This window comes from Podarcis tiliguerta, assembly GCF_965153285.1.
Source record: "Podarcis tiliguerta genome assembly, chromosome: 5".
Classification (NCBI taxonomy): domain Eukaryota; kingdom Metazoa; phylum Chordata; class Lepidosauria; order Squamata; family Lacertidae; genus Podarcis; species Podarcis tiliguerta.
The window spans coordinates 34,975,605-34,986,168 of NC_139538.1; the positions used below are offsets into that span (position 1 = coordinate 34,975,605).

Consider the following 10,564-nt stretch of genomic DNA (forward strand, 5'->3'; position numbering starts at 1 on the left):
CTAAATCTACCCTTGACTGTTAAAACCATTATTTCTATCTTTAGAAGATGGACAACAATTATTTACCCTCTCTTCTGATGTTTAAAGTATCTGAGAACTGTTAGCATATCTGTTCCCACTACATCACCTTTTAAGTTGTTAAACCCTCAAACGTTATTCAGCATTTCTTCATCTAAATATGCTTCCTAGAACAGTTCTCGTTTGTGTAGCTCTCATAAGATTTTCTTTTAATTCAAAATTGACAACATTCTACTTGAACTGGGATACACAGAACTGAAAACAACTTCAGATGTGGTTTTACAAGCACCAGGTAGAGCAGTAGTACAGTACTATTGCTCTGGGTCAACAAGACATGATGTTCCTGTTGATACAGACTAAAACAGGTTTGGTCTTATGTGCCATTGCATCATATTGCAGACCTGTCTTTCGCTGTTCATCCACTACTTTGATTCTTACATTTTTATCCGAAATGCTGCTGGTTGGCCATCTCCTTATACTTGTGCATCTGATTATTATTTCTTACATGTAATACTTCATATAGTAGTACCTATCTGTCTCCTTTTCTCAGTCCCTTCAGTATCGTCTGCAGATTTTATAAGCATGTTGCCTGCTCTGTCCAAGTCTTGCAGAAGATCCTGGAACACTGCCAGGACATGGTTTGATCTCTCTTTATAGTCTGATATTGATCCACATGTTGCAAACCTTGCATTCACTAGCTAAACAAATAGGTGCCCAATTCTCTCTATGTAATACGGAGTCTGTGGCCTGATAAACATTACCTAGTATTACCGAAATATATTGTTCTTGAATATTTACTGCAAATTGTCAGCAAGGAGAGTGCTTAACAATGGGCCTGACTTAGCTTGGAATGGCACGGGTGTAAATAAATCCATGAAAGAGCAAAGTGAATGGTCCCGGTAAGCCATAGTTTGGGCTTACCGTATCATGTGAATGAGGCCAGTATCAACCTGTCTTTTAACCTAGACAACATACTGGTACCTTGAGGTTTCTTGAATAATGTAATGAAAGACCAAAGCTGTCATTTTAAGCATGTTTAAGGAATAGATCCTTAAAATAAAACATGCCTCTTCTGCATCAGTTTTTACAGCCCCAGCAAGCACTGTAACTCTGCAACAGTTTGAGTTTATCCCCGAAGGTGTACTCTTCCATTGTCTCCCAAGACAGACAGATGCCAACATGAAAAGAATCATATTACTCGTCAAAATACACAGTGCACTTGTCCAAATGCATATCAGCTGCATTTTTATTTGTTCAGAAAATGTAATGTTATGACAAAAAATCAGAAAGAACAAAGCTGTGACTAGTAAAACAGTCAAATATCCCTGTGTTGAGCAGCAACTTTTTATTGTGGTCAGTCTTCCCTATTCATTCAGGTTCACAGCTTTGAGTCAGGAAGAAAGAAAAGGTTAGGAATTAAGTAATATAAAGACGACCAATTACACGAGACCAACTCCTGTGCAACCACATATATGCATGGTGCCAGGAAATCAATAAACAAATAGATTCAAGCCTGGAAATGGCGGGGGAGAGCTGGAGAGTCCTCGTGGCTTTTGAGGACACTCTTCCCAGAGCCCAAAGATAATGTCAGTGAGGTGACTGGTGGCACAGGTGGGCTTAGTTTAGGCTGCTCAGCCTCCCCACCTAACAGCTGACATGTGGGGTAGTGCAACAGCAGCCAATGCTTTTCCACACATCCTCTAACCTCCAGCCAGCCCCAGAGCTTCAATTCTAGTTCTGGATATTTTTGGATCCAGTATTTTTGATCTGGATTGGAGAAAGAGTGGCAGAGAGGGTGTTTAAAGGGTGCTCCCCAATTACGCAATTTTCACGTGCACGGGGTCCCAGAATGTAACCCCCACATAAGTAAGGGGGGAGCCTGTATTGCCTTTCATAGAGCTTGGTTCACAGTACATAATTTAATTCCCCAAACTGCACATGTCCCCTTTCTCTTCCATATGCTAAAGCAAAATCCTCAAGTATAGAAAAATCCTTTAATATCAAATAGAGTTAAATGCAATCAAAATAAGTTGTGCTTAGAACCTTGCCATATCTCCCTCAAGAAGTACAGTGGAACCTTGGTTCCTGAATGGCTTAGTTGCTGAACAAATCAGCTTCCGAGTGCCGCAATCCCAGAAGGAGGTGTTCCGGCTTGCAAACGTTTTTTGGAAGCCGAACATCCGACGCAGCTTCTGCTTGAGTTGGATTAAGTTCGAGAACTAAGGTATCACTGTACTCTCTCATTGCTAGACTACCACCATCCAGCTAGTTCTAAGCTTCTCGGAACCTGGTGTGAATTCTTTTAACTTATTCACATAGTACAATCATCTTCAACTAGAAAAGTGTTTCACAACTCTTCCTGTCCAGCCTCAATGGCCGAGGTCACTATGTCTATCAATGTCAAAACATGCGAGAAGGAAGGGAAGTGGAGCATTCTGACGCTAGACAATGTTGCATCTCCATATTCACTTAAAAAAATAAAAATAGTAGTATTAGTAATCCTTATGAGTACAGTGGTGCCCCGCAAGACGAATGCCTCGCAAGACGGAAAACCCGCTAGACGAAAGGGTTTTCCGTTTTTCAATGCGCTTCGCAGGACGAATTTCTCTATGGGCTTGCTTCGCAAGACGAAAATGTCTTGCGATTCTTGCGATTTTTTTCCGCTCCCCACCCCCTTTTTCTAAGGCACTAAGCTGCTAATAGCCTTTTAGCAGCTAATCCGCTAATCCCTTAAGCCTTTAATAGCCGCTAATAGCAGCTGAACCGCTAATAGCGCTAATCCGCTAATAGGGTTGCTTCACAAGACGAAAAAACCGCAAGACGAAGAGACTCGCGGAACGGATTCTTTTCGTCTTGCGAGGCACCACTGTATAGTGTTTTCAAGCGTTCAAAGTGCTTAGCATGTGTTATTCCTCTCCCGCCTTTTAAAGTTTGCAATTATGAGAGAAAGTGTGGGCTGGGTGCGCAACCAAACCACTAGGGTCTTAAACACATGCTGGTCCACTCTGAAAAGAGAACACTCTTGAGACCCATATTGTCACACTGAGGGGCTCTTCCATGCTACTTCACAGGAACTACCTTCTCCATCTTGGCTTTTAACAATTTTAACATTAAAAGCCAAGGCAGAATATAACTTCCTTTCCAGGTAACTGCCCCTACAACAGCAATCCATAAACTTTTGTGAGAATCAGATACTCTCTTGAACCTCTCCAGGCATTTCTCAGCCAGATCTCCATTTCACCATGTTTCCTTGCAATGTTTTCCCTAAATGTGTTGCAACATTCTACAGAATAAACCACACTATTGATCACATGTACTGCTAATAGATGGTCTGCAGCAAGATTAAATCCATCACAGTATAACAGGCTATTAGATCTCATTCTGTTGTCTGTGCAAAAAAACACCCTGACATTTAAGCAGATATTTTACATCCTTCAAAATATACGGTTGCAATACGAGATGTGACCTAACATGCCACCAACTCCATGCTGGAGATAAAATATATTCTGGAAGGGTTCCATTGCATCCCATTGTTTTCTGCTCCTAATGTAGGAATTTCTGGTTGTGCTAACATGTCACAGCATGACTTCAACAGGAATTAAGGTTTCCAAATGGGGGAGGACAGCTTGTCATAACTTGCACCACCCCCACACATCAAGATCAGACATATCCTGTAGGAGGATAAAGAAGAAATTTCAGGGGAGGCAAAAGGTCTGTCTTGACCTGCTTACCCTCCCTTTGGATAAAACAGCTTCAGTAAGACTGATTTGCCATTGTTCGCTCATGTTTTTTCCTCACAGGAGAAGCTGTTTATAGTATGCCCTCACCATTCTCAGATTATTAGGATGACACAAGACTCAAGCAAGTGAGCTTACAAGAGGCACAACACCTTTTTAGTGGGGGGGGGGAGAGAAAACAGGTCTGCATTGTGGATTCACAAAAAGCAAAACTTTGCAATGAGTAGTTTCACTTAGGCCCTTTAAAAAAAATCAGTATTTATTTCTTAATGGCCAGTCTAAAGAACGTAAAAACAATTCTATTAAGTGTGCCAAATAGAAATCAAATTCTGTTACTAATTTTGGAAGAACAGGATTATCCCAGTTATCCAAGAAGGATGTCTAACCCAATCCAACTATTCCCAGAAACAAAAATGGCCAGAAAGCGTTCATCACATATCCTAATACATTATGTCTTCAATCAAAGAGTGAAGGGATGGTTTACTTTTCAGGAAGCCATTATCTCTACGAAGGTTAATCATAACACATCAAGCCTCTTGTCTGTAACATCATGTTGGGCTGACCATAGCATTCTTCAGATTGAAAATGACTATTAAAGTTCTCAGAGAACTGGTTGTCTGTATCGGGGTCCCCAACCTTGTGGCACATGGGGGCCACATTCGAGATTCCAATGCCTAAAGAGGGTGGCAGCTTGAATCAAAATGGGACTCAACATTATTAATTTGCTAATCAAGGTCAAAAGTAAAAAGCCAAAGGTCAACGAAGAAATGTTAACCTGAACTCAATCCATTTTGAAACAATCTTTAAGTATTATGGAATCTATGTTCTCATATTGCTACACATGCTTACCTGGTCATTTCTGTGGTTGTTTTCTGTTAGTCAAGGCACTGATGTCCAAGTTAAAGTCTGTGACAGACACTCTTAAAATGCCACGTAAATGTCCATTTATAAGTTTTGACCCACACTTGGATTTGACAATTTTCATCTTTGAAAAAAACGTATGTGTTGCCAAAGACTATAAGTATGCCTGCAGCAAATTTCTTTAGGTTGGTAAATATATCAGGTAAAGGTAATAATAATAATAATAATAATAATAATAATAATAATTTTTTATTTATACCCCGCCCTCCCCAGCCAAGGCCGGGCTCAGAGCGGCTTACAAGCAATAATAAAAACAAGATGAATGATTACAACTTAAAAACAAAAATAAAATACAACATTAAAATAATGGAACATTAAAATATTAAGATGTAGCCTCATCGCAGGAGGAGAAGGGGAAAAAAAAGAAAGATAGGGAGGGAGGGAGGGAGGGAGGGAATCAAATTGGCTCCAAGCCAAAGGCCAGGCGGAACAACTCTGTCTTACAGGCCCTGCGGAAAGAAATCAGATCCTGCAGGGCCCTGGTCTCATGAGGCAGAGCGTTCCACCAGGCCGGAGCCAGAGTTGAAAAGGACCTGGCTCTGGTTGAAGCCAATCTAACTTTCTTAGGGCCTGGGACCACTAGGGTGTTGTTATTTATGGACCTTGAGGCTCTCCGTGGGGCATACCAGGAGAGGCAATCCCGTAGGTACGAGGGTCCTAGGCCGTGAAGGGCTTTAAAGGTCAAAAGCAGCACCTTAAATCTGACCCTGTACTCCACCGGGAGCCAGTGCAGCTTGAAAAGCACTGGGTGAATATGCTCCCATGGCAGAGACCCCGTGAGGAGCCTCGCTGCAGCATTCTGTACCCACTGGAGTTTCTGGGACAGCTTCAAGGGCAGCCCCGCGTAGAGCAAATTACAGTAGTCAAGCCTGGAGATGACCGTCGCATGGATCACTGTGGCCAGGTCAGGGCGGGAAAGGTAAGGGACCAACTGCTTGATGCGGCGAAGGTGGAAAAATGTCGCCTTGGCTGTTGCTGTAACTTGCGCCTCCATGGAAAGGGAGGCGTCAAGGATTACACCCAAACTCTTAACGGAAGGCAATGGCACTAATTGGGCCCCCGCAAGAGAAGGGAGTTGGTCCCTCATCCCCATGCCATCCTGACCTAGCCATAGGACCTCTGTCTTTGAAGGATTTAGTTTCAATCGGCTCCCACGAAACCATCCAGCTACAGCTTCCAAGCATCTGGTCAGTATGTTCGGGGCCGAGTCGGTGTGGCCATCCATCAGCAGATAGAGCTGAGTGTCATCAGCATATTGGTGACAGCCCAGCCCAAAGCTCCGGATAATCTGGGCAAGGGGGCGCATAAAGATGTTAAAAAGCATCGGGGAGAGAATTGCGCCCTGCGGCACTCCACACACCAAGGAGTGGCGCGATGACATTTCCCTCCCTAGTGCCACCCTCTGTCCCCGACCAGAGATAAAAGAGCACAACTAGTTACGGGCTATGCCCTGTATCCCCACGTCTGCGAGGCGGTGGTCCAGAAGATCATCATCGACCATGTCAAAGGCTGCTGACAAATCTAAAAGGATCAGCCGTCCTGACCCACCTCGATCCAGTTGTCTATGGAGATCATCTGTTAGGGCAACCAGAGCCGTCTCCGTCCCAAAACCAGGACGGAAACCGGACTGAAATGGATCTAATGCCGATGTTTCCTCCAGAAACCTACCAAGCTGTTCAGCAACCGCTCTCTCAATTACCTTACCCAGGTATGGAAGATTTGAAACTGGGCGGTAATTGGATAGGTCTAAGGGATCTCATTAAGTTTTCTTTAAGAGTGGACACACCACTGCTTCCTTCAGTTCCGCTGGGAATGTCCCTGTGTCAAGGGACAAATTGATAATATCAACCAGGGGGGTCCGCACAACATCTGGACACTCCCTAATCAGCCAAGACGGGCACAGATCAAGGACGCAGGTGGTGGGCCTACCAACTTGGAGGAATCTATCCACATCAGTAGGGAGTATCCGATCGAAATGGTCCAACACTGGACCTGAAGTCAGTCGAGGGGCCTCCAGTTCAGTCACTGTATCTAAATTGGCAGGGAGGTCATGGCGGAGCAACAGGACTTTCGCCGCAAAAAAGCTCACGAATGCCTCACAGCTGTGGGTCGAATTTGTGCTTAAATTTGGTTGTTTCAAAGGTAAAGGGACCCCTGACCATTAGGTCCAGTCGTGACCGACTCTGGGGTTGCGGCGTTCATCTCGCTTTATTGGCCGAGGGAGCTGGCGTACAGCTTCCGGGTCATGTGGCCAGCATGACTAAGCCGCTTCTGGCGAGCCAGAGCAGCGCACGGAAACGCCGTTTACCTTCCCGCCAGAGCGGTACCTATTTATCTACTTGCACTTTGACATGCTTTTGAACTGCTAGGTTGGCAAGAGCAGGGACCGAGCAACAGGAGCTCACCCCATTGCGGGGATTCAAACCGCTGACCATCTGATCGGCAAGACCAGGGGGTCTTATATTTATCTAATCTTGCAAAACTTGTTTATGGTAGTCTCAAAGGGCATCCATATGAACAATATGATGGTATGATTAATTTATTCATTCAAGGAATTTGTGACCATAAAGATGGCTAAGAGTTTGTAATTACATTTGAAGATATAATGCTGCATGATAAGACCATCAGTGACTAGAGCTGTCTCATCCAGTTTCCCCCAACCTGGTGCCCTCCAAATGGTTTGCACTATAACTCCCATCATCCCTGGCCATTGGTGATACTGGCAGGGACTAACAATGTTTAGGTCTAACAATCTTTGGAGGGCACCAGATTGGGGAAGGCTGGCCCAGCCCATGCAGCAAGATAGGCTTAATACCTGAGGGTTCAGGCTTGCATAACTCCACTTGCCAACTCACTGCAGGCCCTCTGGCATACAGGACACTCAGCACAAGATTCCCACCTGACAGTTTTCCCTTGTGTGGCAGTCTGGACAAAAATAACAGGGATTTCTTCTGAGGAGATATTCCTGCCATATACGTTCTCCATATGCCAGTGCAAATGAAATAAGTTCTCACTTTGCGCTTGGGTGAAACTCTGAAGCCTTGGGAGAAGGGAGGGATTAGCCAGACATGATAGCTGGTTCATTAGCTAAGTCAATATTTGTGGACCTCTGCCACATTTGATGGTTATTTCACCATAAAGCTGCAATTCAATGCAAATTTATCTACAATTTGGATCTATTAGCTTACTTGGGCTCAATATGATTTAACTGCTCAATATGAACTGTGTAAATGTGTTGTTTCAAGTGATATGAAAACTTTCATACATTGTACATACACCTTTCACCTACAATATTCATTGGTAGCTGGAAGTTAAATATCTGTACACCGAACTTAACCAGTAAGTATCTCAAGGGAAAGGAAATTTTCCAAATAGGGAAGATAAGAACTTCTGTCATTAAACTGATTGACCACATTCAGAGGGTCATACTTCATATTTTGTCCACGCACACAATTCCCTCACACCTTCCTTTATTATGGCTTCAGCAATCAACTGAGGGAGTCTCTAACTATGGTTTATCATTTCAACAAAGTCAGGAAATTCTGGCTATTAACTTCAGTAACTATGAGTTACTAGCCTGGCTTGTTCAAAAGCTGGTAATCACAGTTCCCTGGTACAGATGAAATGGGAAACCAAGATTAATCAGTGAGACTTCCTAGTTTGATTACTCATACCACAAAGGGAGGAGTGAAGGGGCTGTGTACATGAAAAAGGCTTGTACATATCTCAGCTTATTAAACAGAGATAAAATCATCCCAACTAGGTCATTATCTAAGCAATCTTAATATTAAGAGTGGTTCCTTCATTTGAAATGTTTATGGATGTGTGTTTAAATTATCTGCATTGCTTACGAGAAGTGAAAAGCTACAAGGGACAAAAAAAGCATTTTTTTTTTTAAATGGCTATCTCAGCATTCTTCAAAAAGTTATAAGGCAATAGTTGAATTCATGCTATCTGACCAGGAAGAATACTGAATTATTCAAAAAATCATAATTCACCATGTAGATCATGGGTAGGCAAACCAAGGCCCAGGGGCCGAATCTGGCCCAATCACCTTCTAAATCTGGCCCGCGAACGGTCCAGGAATCAGCATGTTTTTACATGAGTAGATTGTGTCCTTTTATTTAAAATGCATTTCTGTGTTATTTGTGGGGCCCTGCCTGGTGTTTTTGCATGAGTAGAATGCTTTTATTTAAAATTCATCTCTGGCTTATTTGTAGGGCACAGGAATTCATTTCCCCCCAAAAAATATAGTCTGGCCCCCAACAAGGTCTGAGGGACAGTGGACTGGCCCCCTGCTGAAAAGGTTTGCTGACCCCTGATACAGACCATACTAGGTAAAAGTTTTTTTAAAAAATAAAATACTGTTAAATATGCATGTTGTGTTTTGAGTATGTGACGTTCCTTGCATGTTTGAAATCTACATTCTGTTGGTATTGGAGACAATAAGTGACAGAGACTAGGAACAGGATAGGAACTGGTAGTAAGAGTGAAGTGGAAGCAAATGCTGTTACACATTTAGGCTTCATTGAGGAAGAATGCAAGTAGAGGATATGACTGCAGACCAAACTTTAGCAGTGTATGTCGGGAATGAAATTCTAAATAATTATTCAGAAGAAAGCTGTCATTCAGCCAGTAGAGCCAGTGTTCTAAGTAAAAACACACAGGATTGTGTTGCCTGTCCCATCATGCAAAACAAGAATTGCTTTAAAGTAAATTTGCAGGGGATTAGCAACTGAATCTGCATTTTCTGTTACTCACTAACCTGATTTGAAGAGTTCCATTTCAAGCTCTTCATATTTTGCTGAGATCACACCAACTCAAATTCTGCAAATGGTTATCTTGTAGTTCATACCAGTTCCTAATCATTTATTACTAAGTTAAATAATTCTTGTCTAATTACAGAGCTTTGGAAGTTTCTACCTTTGTTGCAAAAATATCCTGCTTATTTCTACTCTTCTGCATCTATTCTTTTATTCATTAGCAAGATACCAATTCGTAACATGCAAACCCAGGACTACTAATAAGACTGGTAATGTTGTCTTGCTGCAGTGCACTCTAATGCATGGCTACTCTAAAGTAAGTCCTGCAGAGTTCAATGACACTTATTTTCAGATATGTATAACAAAAAAAATCTTAAATGTTATAAAAAGATATAATAAAATCTGTAAAGGGGCAATTGGGGAAGCTATTGTAGCCTGGGCCAACATCAAATTCACAAAAACAGCTGGCCTTTGTAATTTAAGCACAGCACAAAACCGAGATGAAAGGCTATTCAAAGCCAGAGATATGTGTCAGCCTGGCAGAAAACAGTATGAACAAGTGCTAAATTCTCCATTGCATGGGTCTCAGTAGTACATGAACATAACAGGGTCACCAGGTGCAAAGGAGAGCAGGGCTTCTGTACATTACCAGTAGCTTAATATATGGCATTTGCTAGGTGACTGGCATGTAGGAATGAGGAAAGACCCCATCCCTTTTGTGAGAATTGTATCTGGCCATCCTAAACTATAGTAGGGAACATTTTACACACGATTTTGCTTTTGTGGGAGTGGAAAAGGCGGGCTCGAGATCACTTATAGTTTTCACGGCTTGCAATGAATTACTGGGTTAAGAGACAAGCGCAAGGTTCACCGTTCGGAACCTAAAACGAAGTAATGCAAAGGAACCCCCACAGCTGGTCACCTCTAGCTATCCCCCTACGACCTCTCATTCCCGCACTCTCTATGGTACTGGGCAAGTGACACCACGTGCCCTCCAGCAGCCAATTGAAATTGAAGACACCATAGAGTTACTAATGAGGGTTAATATCGGAGCTCCCGCGCGTTGCAGGCCCTGTTCCGGTAATGTGATCTCGCCATAGCCACAAAACCTTCATGAAAAGAAAG

At 42.8% G+C, this 10,564-nt stretch overlaps 1 protein-coding gene across 3 annotated transcripts in view; it reads right to left on the reverse strand.

The window, feature by feature from the left end:
* Positions 1 to 10,564, reverse strand: part of HDLBP (high density lipoprotein binding protein) — a 56,294-nt gene that overhangs the window by 45,509 nt on the left and 221 nt on the right. The window lies entirely within an intron of this gene.